Raw genomic sequence first — 15,692 nt, forward strand, 5'->3', positions numbered from 1 at the left:
ATCATTTTGAATTCTCAAAAGAGCAATAGTGCTGAGGTTAAGCAACCCCGAGGTTAAAGCAGAGGAAGGCCGGGAACTGCAGGGCTAGTCAGAGCCCATGTCTATCTCCCACAGCCACCAAGTTCAAGGGGGAAGTGACTTGCAGAAGGAGCAGATCCTTCGCCATGGAGCTACGCTTGCACCTGACTGAGGACTTGGAGAAGCTGAAGCAGGAGACTGGGGGGGCTGCAGGCCTGGCGAGCCAGCAGATGAGCAGCCATGTACGCGAGCTGCAGCAATGCATGTGCCCTGCGCCCACTGTCAGAGTGGGAGGGCTGCTGCTTCTCTGCAGATGCATTCCTGGAACCCCGGGCTAACCCGCCCCCAACCTTGCATGCCCTGAAATCAGATGTGGTGGAAAACCGTCTCAATGCAGACACCTGGTGTGCCTTAGACCCAGGGTCGCACATCAGCATCTGTTATTTCAGAAATAGAGTTATGGCTGGACACGCAGCTGCCCAGACAGACTACATGTCCCAGACTCCCCGGAAGTGAGATGTGGCCGTGTCACATGACTCTGAGGGCAAGCCATTGTGCCAGCTCCAAAGAGGGGCCTCCAGACACTGGCTGTGCCCTCCTCCATGTGTTTTTGCCCCCTTCCCACTATCTGGGACCCAGGCATGAAGGCGATCCAGCTTCAACCATCCAAGGACAAAAGCTGAACACAAGATGGAAAGATTCTGTGGCCCAGAAAATCCTTACCTTAAGCACCTTTTGTTCTTAAGGAGTTCTGAGTGAGCATGTTAGTTTCTTATGTTGTAGATGATTAAAGCCAACTCAAATTCACTGAAGAAAGGGAATGTATTTGCTCACATCATTGGGAAGTCTGGGGTAAGAATTTCAGGCATAGCTAGATCTAGGGCTTCAAAAGATGTCATAAGGCTCTCCATCTCTCAGCACTGGCTTTCTGCTGAAGTCCAGAGAAGATGGCATTGAGAAACCCCAAGCTTCTAATTTCCTAAGAGCTCATGACTCAGGAGAATATAGGAAATCCTCTCTCTCAATGTGTATTTTTAATTATACAGAGCAAATGCTGAATGGTCCTGCTGGGGTCACAGGCTCACCCCTGAACCAACTGCTATGAACCCCAGAAGAAGGGAGATTGGAATAAATCTGTAAAAATCAGTCACTGCTACAGTCCACTCGGGAACTTAGCCAACATCACCAGGAGTGAAGACAGTGCCGATGAGGGGGTAAGGTCAGGGAATATCCACTGGGGTTCAAGGGAGGGAAAATCATGCTCCACTAGGGTAGGAAAGGCTTCACAGCAAGGTGGGATTGGAGCTGGGTGTTGAAAGACTAAGAGTTTAAAAATGGGTACAGAAGAAAATACTGTACTTTCATTCCTGACCATTTTCAAAGGCTTGAGCAAACTCAGTAGCCCTGTGGGATGAAAAGGATCATGTTGTTTTTCTTCCCGTTGCCGTTGGTTCAGAATGAGAAGTGTTTCCCTTTGAGCACCGAGTCCTTCCAGAGACTGACCAAGGTGGGGGAAGAGTCGGGGTCTCGGGACACAAATCTCCAACACGGGCACTCGCACGTAAAGCAGGAAGAAACTTTTGCTTCTTCGTAACCTGAAGAAAGGTTGGTAAGTGTAACTGGCAGTTCCCTTAATCACTCCAGAAAGGCTTGTTATATAAATAAGTGATTCAAATATGAAGTGACTTACCTGAGGAAACATGCATTTCTTTTTGTTTGTTCGTTTGTTTCTCATGTTCCTAGCATGGTTTCCTTCAGTTTGGAGTGGAATGAGTTTGTAATTTTAATACACATGTATTAATTCCAAAACTCCCTGGTGTTGGGATTTCAGGAATATGTTTTTATTGAGGTTTCATGTAGCTTAGCGATTTCCCAAGCAGTCAGGCCGCCAGGGCCTGTGGTGCGTTTCTGCAGTAAAGGGGTCAGACCTTTGGGATGGAAATGCCTCTGTGGCCAACCACAGGGCTACTGGCTGCATCAAGCCAGGTACCCTAAAAGGTGGTGGTGGTGATGATGAGAATGATGATGGTGATGACCACGATAGCAGCTGGTGATCTTACAGATGATACAGCTAGGATATAAGCCCCATTCTCCCCTGCTCTGAAGAGACTGTTGTATTGTCTTTTTTAAAGAACTGAGGTACCTTTCATTGGTTCAAGAGCTGTAAGAGCATCTGGGGATTTATTGTTTCCAGTTATTTGATGATGGAATGATTTCTTGGGATACAAAGTTCTTTTCGTTGGCAAGTCTGCACCTTCGTGCAGGGCGTGGGAGATGTACTCCTCTGTGCCTTAAGCTGACCCTCTCTGGACAAGTTTGTCCTTAGAGCGCCTTGAAAGCAGGCCAGCAGCCCAGCCTTTGTCATCTGTTTCCTTTGGGGGCCGAGCCATAACACTCCCATAAGGACAAGAGTCCTATAGGGATTCCTGACTTCAGATGGCTAGAGCCACGTAAACCACTCTAACTTAATTGGATTGATTTGACTGGTGGGGTAGATCGTATTATTGTTCTCAATCATTGGCTCTCCATTTTAATTCCCATGCACTGCCATGTAACTTGCAGTGTCTCATATGCTGGGAGCATACTTCTCCATCGCCTTGACATAGAGTTTGGTGCCGTGACTTGCGTTTTCATGAGCAAATGGAGATGTGAGTGGAAGAGACTAGGTGCCAGGTAGGAGCAGAGGCTTTACGAGACTTCGCTCTTCCTCCCTTGCTCATCTGCCTCCCTTCCGTTCCATCTGCCAGGAGAGTGGCTTGTCCCCGTTTGGTACTGATCTTTCAGCCTAGGTTCTCATATGTAAAGTAATATTTGTTGTTATAAGCTACTGAAATTCAGGCTTGTTACAATGACATAATTATGGGAAAGCTGACTGGTACAAATGGCCACTTACTGTCCTAAACACTCCAGTGAAGAATGGTCCAACTCTCTATATATGTGGATACAGACTAAGGTTGTGACAAATCTATCAGGAAAAATTAATCCTAAGCATAAGAAAACTAAGGCACTCTAGTCAGATTAAACCAACAATAACAAGAAGCCAATTTTGCCTGTGAAATTTGTGAAGGCTATAAAAATAAGCGTATTGGAGAGAGTGTGCTAGAAATAAGCATTCTTAGACATTGTTAGTGGGGCGTAAATTAATATAATGATGCTGGAGATTAATTCAGAAATAATCCTAATGCTAATAATAATAGATGCCATTTATAGAGTACCTTGATGTGCCAGGCACGACTATTTGAAGTTTTACTAATCTCACTTGAATAAATAAAATTGGTTTACCTGTACTAGTTCACTTAATCCTCATAACAACCTTGTAAGGGAGATATTATTATTAAACAACATATTTCAACAGCCTTCAAAATTTTGTCTGCTCTTTGATTCACATCTGGGAATTTATCCTAAGGAAACAATTAAAGATGGGGCATACACTTTTAATATAAGAATGTGGATGACAGTATCGTTTATAATTATGAAATTTGGAAGCAATATAAATATTCAGAAAATGGGGATCTTTTCAACAAATTGATCCATTTAAAGGTGATATAAAAATATGTAGGAGGCATGAAATACAGTAAGTAAATGATAGCCACTAGCCATATGAGCACTTGAAATGTGGCTAGTCTGAAATGAGATATATGGTAAGTGAAGAATCAGTATGGGGAAAAAAGAATGTAAAATAATCTCCTTGATAATTTATATCTATTTATTTTTATTTATATAATTTTATATTGATTGCAATGTTGTATTGATATTTTGGACATATTCAAATTAATTTCACTTTCTCCTTTGTACTTGTGAAATTTTCACTTTTATTTTTTAGTAACAACTATATATGTTTAAAGTATACAACATAATGTGGGCTATACAATAAGGTTTTGACGTACATATACATAGGAAAATGATTACTACAATCAAACTCATTCACATACCCACCTCCTTACATCATTCCTTCATTGTGTGATGAGAGTGCCTGGAAATGTACTCTTTTAGCAGATTTCTGGTACACAATGCGGTATTATTAACTATAGTCACTGTGCTGTGCATTAGATCTTTATATCCATTCATCCTACGTAACTGCAGCTTCTCTCCCCAATGTCTCCCCCTTTCCCTCACCTCCCTGCCCCTGGTAACCACCATTATGCTCTCTGCTTCAATGTATCCAACTTTTTTGTGTTCTGCATATAATTGAGATCATGAAGTATTTTTCTTTTGGGGTCCAGCTTATTTCATGCAGCAAAATGTCTTCTAGGTTTATCCGTATTGTTGTGAATGGCAAGATCTCCTTCTTAAAGGCTGGATAATATTCCAGGGGCTCTACATGCCACAATTTCTTTATCCACTCATCTGTTGATGGGCAGTTGGGTTGTTTCCATATTTTGGCCATTGCGAATAATGCTGCCGTGAACATGAGAGTTAAAGATCTTCTTTGAGGTACTGATTTCACTTCCTTTTCATATATACCCAGAAGTGGGATTGCTGAACCATATGGCAATTCTCATTTTAATTTTTTTGAGGAACCTCCATACTGCTTTCCATGATGGGTGCACCAGTTTGCATTCCCACCAGTGTACAAGGCTTCCCTTTTCTGCATGTCCTCACCAGCACTTACCGGTTGTCTTTTGATAATAGCCATCCTAACAGGTGTGAGGTGATATCTCACTGTGGTTTTGATTTGCATTTCTCTGATGATGAGTGATGTTGAGCATCTTTTCATGCACCTGTTGGCCATCTGTATGTCTTCTTGGCCATCTGTATGTCTTCTTTGGGAAAATGTCTATTCAGGTCCTTGGCCCCTTTTTAAATCAGGGTGTTCCTTTGCTATCGGGTCGTCTTTATACTTTTTAAAAATGTGGCTACTAGAAAAACTTATGAATTCATATGTGATTCACATTTATTTTAGGCTTTGCGAGCCACATGGTCTCTGTTACAACCATTCAACTGCTATTATAAGGCAAAAGCAGCCATAGACAACACGTAAATGAATGGACATCACTGTGTTCCAATAAAATTTTATTTGTAAAAGTGGCAGCTACCCAGCAGGGGCTGTAATCTGCTGAACTTTGTCTAGATCAGAGTTTCTTAGTCTTGGCCCTATTGACATCTGGGGCTAGAGAATTAGTTGTTAAGGGCTGTCCCATGCATTGTAGTATGTTTAGTGATGTTCTTGGCTTCTACCATGAGACACCAGTAGCACTATCTGCCCCAGTTTTGACTCCCAAAATGTCCCCAGACCTTGCCAAATGTTCCCTCTGGTTGAGAACCATGGGTCTATTGTATATGATTTTATTTCCATGAGAACAAAAATTGTGTGCCTGTGTAGTGTTCTGGAAGGCACACTCCAAGGTGCTGGTATTACATGGTTTTCCCGCATCCCTTTGCTTTTTTGTGTTTTCTAAATTAACATATGTTCGTTATTTAATATATAAAAAGCACAATTGAGTAGTTAAAGGAAGCAAAATGACAAAGATAAAATAAGATGACAGAAAGAAAACCATGTATAGGAAAGAAAGGTTGGGTGAGTGGAGAACGTAACCTCTTCCTCAGAGAACACGTTCTCCATTCAAGTCAGGCCCTCAAGTGCCACCCAACAGGTAATGTCCCATGACCGAGTTGGTGGGTTTGGAAAGATGAGTCTACCACTGGAGTGGGCTGGTGTAAGTATTTACCGAAGAGAAGTAGGCTTGATTTTTATTTTCACGCAACACCCCATTGGGTCTAAGGTATACTGGGACCCCCGCAGCTGGAAGCTATAAGGGAGGGGGGAAGTAAGAGGTTAGACAGAATTTCAGAATGAGACTTGAGAATGCTGACTCCTGAGGTGCCTGGGGGGCTCAGTTGGTTAAGCATCCAACTTTTTTTTTTTTTTTTTTTTAAAGATTTTATTTATTTATGTGACAGAGAGACAGCCAGCGAGAGAGGGAACACAGCAGGGGGAGTGGGAGAGGAAGAAGCAGGCTCACAGCGGAAGAGCCTGATGTGGGACTCGATCCCGGATCGCCAGGATCACGCCCTGAGCCGAAGGCAGACGCTTTAACGACTGCGCCACCCAGGCGCCCCAAGCATCCAACTCTTGATCTCAGCTCAGGTCTCGACCTCAGGGTTGTAAGTTCAAGCTTAAAAAAAAAAATTGTAGAACACTGACTCCATGTAACTACTTCTCGCAAAGGCCCAGATAGTAGCAACTCATGGACTTAAGCAGTAGACCAAGCAGGGGGGACTTCCGGCCACAGACCAGAAGGTACTACTGTTGGACAGAACAACGGAAAAGCACAGATCAAGCTGACAAGAGTGGAAGGGGGTCAGTGGGGAAGCTGATATCTTCATCTCACTCTGTGTGGAGTTAGGAAATATTGTCTCAAGTTTGTGCAATGAGAAACAGAATTTCAGTACATTAGTTGAAGTTATGAAAGTAACCAATGGAAGAATAAAAAATAATACTGTGACTACCAAGCTTTGGAATGGAGAAGGGGAAGTGAAGGCAGAGTAAGTAAACTTTCATCTTCCAATATTGACCAATAATGATAATGATAAATGATGAAAGCAACGAGTAAGCATATTATCTATGGTGACAAGGTCAACACCACAAGACACAAAAATAGAAATGGTCAAGCAGTTGCCTTTGGGATGTGGTTGCAGAGGGAGGTGGTTTGAGGGGTAGAGTGTTGCTTCTGTAGTATTCAAATTTTTTTAATCCTATACATGTATTCCAAAAATTGAAAAATATGTATAATTTGAAAATCACCAGGCAAAGTTTAATTATTAATCAGAAGGCTATTCAGCAAGTATAGACTCTGTGTAATTCATGGGACAAATCTCTTACATTGTGGGAAAGCCCAGTGAAATCTCCCTTCCCAGCAATAGAGAACACATCTTTGGTGTTCCCCCAATTTCTGGGCCTGTCACCACCAAAAAGAACTGGCTCCACATGGACACAATTTGATTCGCTGGACTCCATTTTCGTCCTGACAACATGGACCAACATGAGAGTCATCAGACTTCTTCTAGAAGTAATGTGTTTCAATCTTTTGTTGCTCAAAATAGGGAATAACGTAACAACAGTGGTTCTCAACTGTGGCCACACGTGAGCCTCTCTCATGGAGCTTTAAAAACATAACCCTGCCCAGGCCCCACACTAGACCAATGACTTCAACGGTCCAGGCTTTGATATTAACAACAACCAAAGTTCCCCGGGTGTTTCTATCCTGCAGTTAAAGTTGATAATCTCCGGCCCAGTCGCCCATGTTTTGTTCATCGAGTATTGAAGCAGGCTCACCTCAGGGTAGTACACGCTTCCTTCATCATCATGGTCCTTGCAAGCAGTCACATTTCTTCTTCTCAGTGCAGAATCTGAACCTCTTGACAGCTCCTCTTACTGTGAAATTCTCTCCCTCAGTTTCTTTGATCCCCTCTCTTCCTGATGCTCTTCCTCTCAGTCTGTTCATGGGGTACCCCTCCCCTGTCTTCTTGGGACTCCTCTCTCCTTCTTGGTCACATTCTCTCAGGGATTTCAACTACCTTCTTGACCACCACTGTCATCATACTGAGGATGGCATCCAAATCTTCATCTCCACCCCAGATCTCTCTCTGGAGCTCCAGTTGTCTACCGGACATCTCCACTTTGATATCTCACAGGTTCTTCATCCAAAACTTGCCCCCAAACGGCACTCCTCCTCTATTGCGCAAAACCCTCTCTCCCATCTTCCCTGCTGTGTTGAACGGCACCAGTTATCCAATTCCTTCAACCAAACAAACCCAAGCTCCAGGAATCCCCTAGACACTTCCTTTCCCTCCTCCAACCAGCATTCAATTCACTCTGTCTTAGTTAACCCCCTTCTGCTTCATCTCTATGGCCTGGCTATGGTCAGTCTATCATTATCTCTTTCTTGGATATCTGCAAGAAACTTCTATCCAGTCTCCCTGCCTTAATCATGTCCCCTTTTGATGCCTACTTTGGCCAGAGTGATCGTTCCAAAGCACAAATATGACTGTGTCAATCTCCTGCTTAAAACCCTTCCATCACTTCCTCGTGGTCTTCCAAGTCCAAACTTAGAAAGGTCCACAAGGCACGCAGTAACTCACTCCTCCCTGCCTCTCCAGTTTCAGCACCTGCTACCGCTAACAGATGCCCCATGCATCTCACCACACTGAGCACCTCTACCCCACCCGCAGGCCCCCTAATCTGCCATCTGCCTTCCTCTGTGCTTTCCCCTGTGGATCCTGGGCCTGGACCGGCCTTCTTGACTTTAAACTGTCTCCTACTTATGCTTGAAAATTTTGCTCAGACCTCACCATCTCCAAGCCACCTCCTCCTCCTTGGTGCCTGTCCCAGCACCTGGAAAACATTCAACAAGTGTTTACAGAATGAGTGAATACATATGTTCTTAATTTCAGAGAAAGAATGGAATTACTACATGGAGAAAGTGAAAAAGATAATTATAATTTATCTCTACCTCTTAAATGCACTGATTTTTAAAATAAAGTTATCAGTGTATTCTAAAGAGTCCTGGGGGTCCCATAGAGCCCCCTCAAAGGCTCCCAGAGAAGCTCTTCATTTTAAATAAAACTACTTCATTTCATCTATTTTATATGTGGGTCTTCTGAGAAAGGTCTAGTTTGAACAGTGTTTTGTGGCCAAGAAATATTTGAAAACCAATGGTCTAAATTATTCAAATAATTAAAATGAAGTGCAATTTCTGTTTGAATTACTCCCCCCAAAAGTTCTCATCTCTCTGTTTCTTTTTAAAGCAGCATAACACAGGGATGTTTTCTCCTAGTTTAATTTAGTATCCTAGTGACATATTGCCTTTTTTTTTTTTTTTGGCTTTAAAAAGAAATTGTTATTTTGAATTGATAGTATAATGCATCTGGTCACAAAAAGGAATTCAGTGAAAAATCAGCCTCCCACAAATACTCATCCTCCATCTTTGAGAGACAAACTATAGCCAACTTCAGCACATCATTCTAGGGACTTCCGTTCAGGGATCACTGCTCTGGTGAACAGGGGGCCCATCCCCTTGCTAGCGACAATGGAAGAACAAGCCTTCTACACGCCACTGATGGTTTAATCATTAAGAACTTGGAGTGGCCTTGGAAGGACACCTGGCCCCGCTATCCAATGACTGTCAGGAAGAAGGGCTTAACATCAACTCTCCCAATATCAAAACCATTTTTTGACAGACAACCTCTAGCATTTGCTTGGCTCATATCCAAATACCCATTTCAGTCAGCTTATTAACTTACCTAGGGGCACATTTTCTTCCTAATATATTTTGGAAGTGTTATCAGGAAATTACACTTCTTAAAATGAGACGGTCTGTGGGTGCTTTACTGAGATTTTTTTTTTTCAACTGATTAGAGTATTTGACATTTCAGTAGATAGTGTTGGGACATTTGACTCTCAAATGGGAAAGAAAAGGAAAAAAAAAATTCCTACTTCATGCCCATCACAGAAACGAATTAAAGATCAGCTGCAGATCAGGGCACCTGGCTGGCTCAGCTGGCAGAGCATGGGACCCTGGATCTTGGGGTTGCAAGTTCGAGTCCTATGTTATGTGTAGAGACAACTCAAAAATAAAATCTTTAAAAAGATGTCCTGAAGATCTAGGCATGGGAAAAAATACTCAAAATCTATGAGAAGAAAATAGAGCACCTCTCAAAATTTTGGAGAAGGAAAGTTGTGGTGTTTTTTTTTTTTAAGATGACACAAAAAAGGCAAACTATGAATAGAGGAACATCTGATTACACCTAATTAAAAACCTTTGTCAAAATAACACCATGAACAAGATTAAAAGACAAGTGGTAGCCTGTGAGGAGTACAGAACAGCTAAGAGACAGGTCTATTATTCTCTACAATGTATAGGATTCCCACCAATGAGGCAGAACAAGACATACAACGAATGGAAAAGCAGGCAAAGGACACAAACTGGGAATGCAGAGATGAGGAAATAAGAATGGATGATGCACGGGGCGCCTGGGTGGCACAGTCAGTTAAGTGTCCAACTCTTGGTTTCGGCTCAGGTTGTGATTTCAGGGTCATGAGATTTAGCCCCCCATCAGGCTCCACACTCAGCAAGGAGTCTGCTTGAGAATTCTCTCTCTCTCTCTGCCCCTCCCCCTGCTCATGCGCACACTCTCTCTCTCTCTCAAATAAACAAATAAATCTTAAAAAAAAAAAAAAGTGGAAGATGCACGTATGAAAAGATATCCAACTTCATATATAATGAGGGAAGTGCGGTTGAAACAACAATAAGATCTTTTTTTGCCAATCATATTGGCACACATCTTGAAGTTGGAGAATATGAAATGTTGGCTAGGATGTGGGGAAACTGGCACTCTCATTCACTATTGTCGAGAGTATAGACAGATACAGACGCATCAGAAGGCAATTTGGCAGCATCTTGCAAATTTGAAAATGTGCCTCCCCTGTAACACAGCAATTCCATTTCTAGGTATTGCCCTAGAGAGACTCCCACACATGTGCACAAGGAGCCATGTGTTTCGTTTCCATCTAAATGGCCACCAGTAGGGGAACGGCTGAAAATACTGTGGCATTTGTGTTCCAGGCTGTCTGTATCCGTCTGCCAGGGCTGCCAGAGCAAAGTGCCAGAGACCAGGTGGCTTAAACAACAAAAATTTGTTATCTCACAGATCTGGAGCCTAGAAGTCTGAGATCAGGGTATTGGCAGTGTTGGTTTCCTCTGAGGCCTCTCTCCTTGGCCTACAGACGACCACCTTCTCTCTGTCTTCTCATGGTCTTCCCTCTGTTATGTGTCTGTGTCTAATCTCTTCTGATAAGGACAGCAGTCATATTGGATTCAGGCCCATACTAACGTAATTGTTCAAATAGATAGTCCCCGGCTATAGTCACATTCCGAGGCCCTGGGGGTGAGGATGTCAACATACAAATTTTGGGGGACAAAATTCATCCTGTAACACTGTCCATGCAAGGAACTAGCAAGATGCACATGTGACAATGCAGCTTCATCTCAGAAAACAATGTTGAGTTGAAAGAGTGTGATGTGTAATGATACCTACCATATGATACCACTCTCCACTTACAAATCCACTTACAAAACACACACATGACCCTACACAAATATCTAATACACGTATATCAGCATTTAACATTCTGGAAGGATCATTCAGATGCATTGAAGTTGCCTCTCTGTTGGTTAGTCAAACATGACTTTAGCTGTAGTATTTTATTTCCTTAAAAAGTATTGTCAACAAATATGGTGAAATGTGAATGGTTTCTAGTTCTGAGCAGCAGAATATGAGAGCTTGGATACAATATTCTATGTAATTTTCTGTATCTCTTATATTTTTTTTAAAGATCTATTTATTTATTTATTTGAGAGTTGGGGGAGAGGCAGAGGGAGAGAGAGAATCCCAAGCAGACTCCACACTGAGCATGGAGCCCAACGCGGGGCTCAATCTCATGACCTTGAGATCAGGACCTGAGCTGAAACCAAGAGTCAGACGCTTAACCGACTGTGCCACCCAAGCACCCCTGTATCTCTTGTAATTTTAAGGAAGTTTAAAAAATGAAAAAGGATGACCAACTCATCCATTCCTCAAGATACTTTAAATGTATTTTTGCGTGAAATCAAAAACCATGAAGGAGCTGCACACTAGGACTTCATTTCACCTCTGCCTCTCTAGAAAAACATTGCTCTTTCTTGCTGCATTTTGAGGCCCTGCAACTGCAGGATACTTTAGGGATCAGCCCTGTGAGCTCCCTTTTGAATTTGTTATGGGAAGGTGGTCGACGATCTTGTCTACTGCCTCCCACTATTTATCCCTTATGAGGACTAATTTATTCTGGAGATATTTTTATGAGCTGACTAACATCCTTTTAGATTGAAGAGGGGCATAAATAAATAAATGAATATAATATCAAATGCAGTAAACATTTCTCTGCTGGCAAATAACAGGCTCGTGCCTTCAGAAGGATGAAAGCAGCTTTTCCTGAACTCCTACCATGTGCCAAGCACTCTGCTGGAGGCTTTAAATAATTGTCATTTAAATATTAATTTTTATGACCTTAGGAAGCAGGTTATGAGGAACAGTGAGTTTAAGTTACTTGTCCAAAGTCACAGTGAGTGACTAAACCAGACTAACTTCAAATCATAATAGAATACAGTATTTGGGAAGTCATAGCGTTTCCTCATTATAGAGGGTATGGAAGAGGTGAAGGGGACAAGTTCATGTTAACCTGGTCAGAATCTACATCCAGTGCAACAGTCCTATGAACCAAAGATTTTCATCCCAATTTTGAAATGAGACTAAAACTCGGAGAAGTTTTATATATATAACAAAATGCACAAGATGAGGGCACCTGGGTGGCTCAGTTGGCTAATCATCTGCCTTCAGCTCAGGTCATGATCCCGGGGTCCTGGGACCGAGCCCTGCATTGGGCTCTCTGCTCAGCAGGAAGCCTGCTTCTCCCTCTCACCCTCTCCCCAATCTTGTGCTCTCTCCCTCTCTCTCTCAAATAAATAGAATCTTTTAAAAAAAATGTTGAAGATGACATAACAAATCAATCTATGAGGTAGGTCTATTTCTAGAATAACAGGGAAGGTTCAAGGTGAGGCTCTTCCATGGAAAATGCATATGCTGGCCCTACTTCCTTTGTCCCATTGATGTAGTCAGCTGAGCTTGCTATAACAAAGTGTCGTGGGCTGGGGGCTTGAGCAGCAGCAGTTTATTTTCTCACAGATCTGGAGAGTAGAAGTCTGAAGTAAAAATGTTGGCAGGATGGATTTCTTCTGAGGCCTCTCTCCTTGTCTTGTAGGTGGCTGACCTCTCCCCATGTCTTCACATGCTCTTCCCTCTGTGTGTGTGCCTATGTCCTAATCTCTTTCTATAAGGGCACCTATCATATAGGAGTAGGGCCCATACTAATGACCCCTTTCTAACGTAATTACTTGTTTAAAGACCCTATCTCCATTATGTGAGGGCGATCTGGCTGCAACATCTGTCACCCCGTTGATCACCAAGCTTTATTAGGCGGATCTGGCCGGCTAGACGGGTGTCCCCTTCCTCCCTCACCACTCCATGTACGTCCCTCCCAAAGCTAAGCACTCAGTTGAAGGGGACGACCTTCCCTGATAGAGGAGGACCACTCTTTGGTCAAGGGTATTCGGGTAGCTGCCCTCCCCTGCTAGAACTTCCAAACAAGCTGTCAAGGTCCACTTGTAGGAGAACGCAGGGTAGTCAAGCTCCCAAGATTCCTGACACATCCAAACAAGGTGCTGCACGTGGCAGTCTGCCTTTTAAAAAACAGAAACAGAAACAAACAAAACAAAACAAAAAAACCAGACTCTGTCTCCAAATACTGTCTCACCCTTAGGCACTGGAGTTCAGGACTTGAGTATATGAGTCCAAGGCAGACACAGGTCAGCTCATGACGCCCATCATTCGTGGTTGGGCTCACTCCATGCTACTGAAGAACAGAATGTGTTTAGGAAGCTCCTATGGTCTGGAAAGCTGGTAGTCAAAAAAAAAAAAAGGAGGAAAGGAAAAAAAAGAACCCCAATTAAGATCTCCAGAGGGATGATTAGGGCAAAAGCTGCCCTTTTCGTAATGAATAATTCCTTATGAACCAGTCTAATTTCATTTGATTCATGGTGCATCTCACTTTCGTTATGCTGCCGTTAAAGTGTTCAAACACAGCTAAGAAGAGAGAAACTATTTCTTCTCTGCGTGAACAAAGTCCTCAGATACCCAGATGAAAGCACCTTGTGTTTCCCGCCCAAATTTACCACCAGACTTGAAAAGGACAACAAATGTCAGCCCGGATGGGTGATTCTCTTTGTTATGATTTCCTAAAAGGTCTATTTGGGGAGGGGGAGTGGTCTTGCCAGACCCCATGAACTGACTTATTTTCCTTGGATAGAAATCTTCCAGGAAATCTCCTCTACTTCGCCCAACCGTCAAGTGATTCAGTTATTATCTGCAGAGGGTAAGGGTTTTTCTGACTCGTGATCTCGATCTGTTTTGAGATCATTCAGGAGGAAAGGAAATCTCCCCCCCCCCATTTTATTTTTAAAAATCTCCATTTCAGAGGTGCCACGTGGCTCGGGACACTGTTGTTCCTCATGTTTATTGACTTTCTCTCTTGGTGCGTATTGAGCCTCACAGCTTTAATTATCACTTATATACAGATGATATTCAAATTTACACTTCATTTCCAGCCCTTTCAGATGATGTCACCCTTCGCCTCGCCCCAGACTTGGCTCACGTCTTGTCTTGGATGAGCCACAATTTTCTCTGATTGAATATGGATGAGACGGAGGCTTTGCAGTTTAGTTGTAAATAAACTCTAAATGCATTGAAGTTAATTTACCTCATTGATAGCCCGGTCTTCCACTTAAGAGCAAGGGTGTTCAGCGACTGACTCTGCATTATCCTCCTTCATTCATCGGAGAACTACCCGGCCAAGGGATTAATCTCCACCAAATATCCCAAAGACATGTGACAGTTTCCATCACCGCTAATTTTGGCCAGAATTCTGGTTATCTCACAGCTGAAATTCTGCCATGATCTTTGGAAAGGCCTCCGATAAACCTCCTGTTTACGGTCTACTTGGAATATGGCTGCCCTTTGGCCTTGCTCTGTGTACACAATCCCAGGACACATTTTCCTTCAGGCAGCTGCGCTAGTTTCTTGCGCACTGAATAAAATGTAATTTGTCAAGATCTTGGCCAGATTGTCTGCCTTCACATAAACTAGCTTTTGAAATGACTTAAAATTACGGGCTCGTTTTTTCAAGAGTTGCTTGCTGTTTTGTTTCATCGTATGGCTGGAGATGTACTGTGCATAGCACCTCAACACTCTTTAGAACATGCTAGCTTGAACAAAAGTGTGTATTTGAAAACACCAGGAGTAAGCACTAGCCTATGAGAGCCTGGCACGTAATAAGCAATAAGCACTCAATACATACTTGATGGAATAAAGACTGGGTAAATGAATTTGTAATCCTTTGACCCATTTGTGGGTTTTGCTGCTGTAGTTATTTATAATATATTTTTATCTACCTCTTAGATTATTATGTAACTGCGACTGTGTAATTATTATTTCAACTAGAACATATTAGAAATCTCCATTAACATAACTGAAGGGTATAAAATAGAATGTTTGGAGTTGTCAATTAGCTGATTTGTCTTGTGTTGCTTTTCTTCATTATTTCAGTGCAGCTAACGGTTCATTCAGCACATTTTAATTAAAAACAAACATATGTGGGTCTGCTAAGAACTCAAGTGTCTAGTAATGCCGTTAGACAGGGATGGCAAATATTTCTAGCAGTGACCATATGATATCTTCCATTCATCTCCGCAATAATCCTCCAAATCTAATTATTGGGAGGATGGCAGCTGCACTCAGTTAGGCTTTTCTTTATTTTTACAGAGATGTGTTTTTTTTCAGCCCGTTGTGTTGTAGAAAATCAGCTGCTGCCTGAGTCCCTTCCAAGGCTGAAATCCCCACATCTACAAGACTTTCCTCCAGTTGCTTCCATTGAGACATTACCCATTTGTTCCTGTCCATGTGCCTTCTGGCCTGAAGATGTACCAAGGAAACGTATAGCCTTCTGACAAGATCGCTTTCTCTGTTTGTACAAATGTGTTAGGTATATTATTGTGACCTGAAGGTATAACCGTGGAGTATGTGTC

At 42.5% G+C, this 15,692-nt stretch overlaps 1 long non-coding RNA gene across 1 annotated transcript in view; it reads left to right on the plus strand.

Moving 5' to 3' along the window:
* Positions 1-1,091: 1,091 nt before the first annotated feature.
* LOC103670429 overlaps positions 1,092-15,692 on the plus strand; it is a 38,329-nt gene continuing 23,728 nt past the window's right edge. Inside the window, exons 1-2 of the long non-coding RNA XR_570573.2 lie at positions 1,092-1,232; positions 1,475-1,627. This is a non-coding gene — a long non-coding RNA (uncharacterized LOC103670429). The remainder of the gene's footprint in view (positions 1,233-1,474; positions 1,628-15,692) is intronic.

This window comes from Ursus maritimus, unplaced genomic scaffold (assembly GCF_017311325.1).
Source record: "Ursus maritimus isolate PB19 unplaced genomic scaffold, ASM1731132v1 scaffold_25, whole genome shotgun sequence".
Lineage (NCBI taxonomy): Eukaryota > Metazoa > Chordata > Mammalia > Carnivora > Ursidae > Ursus > Ursus maritimus.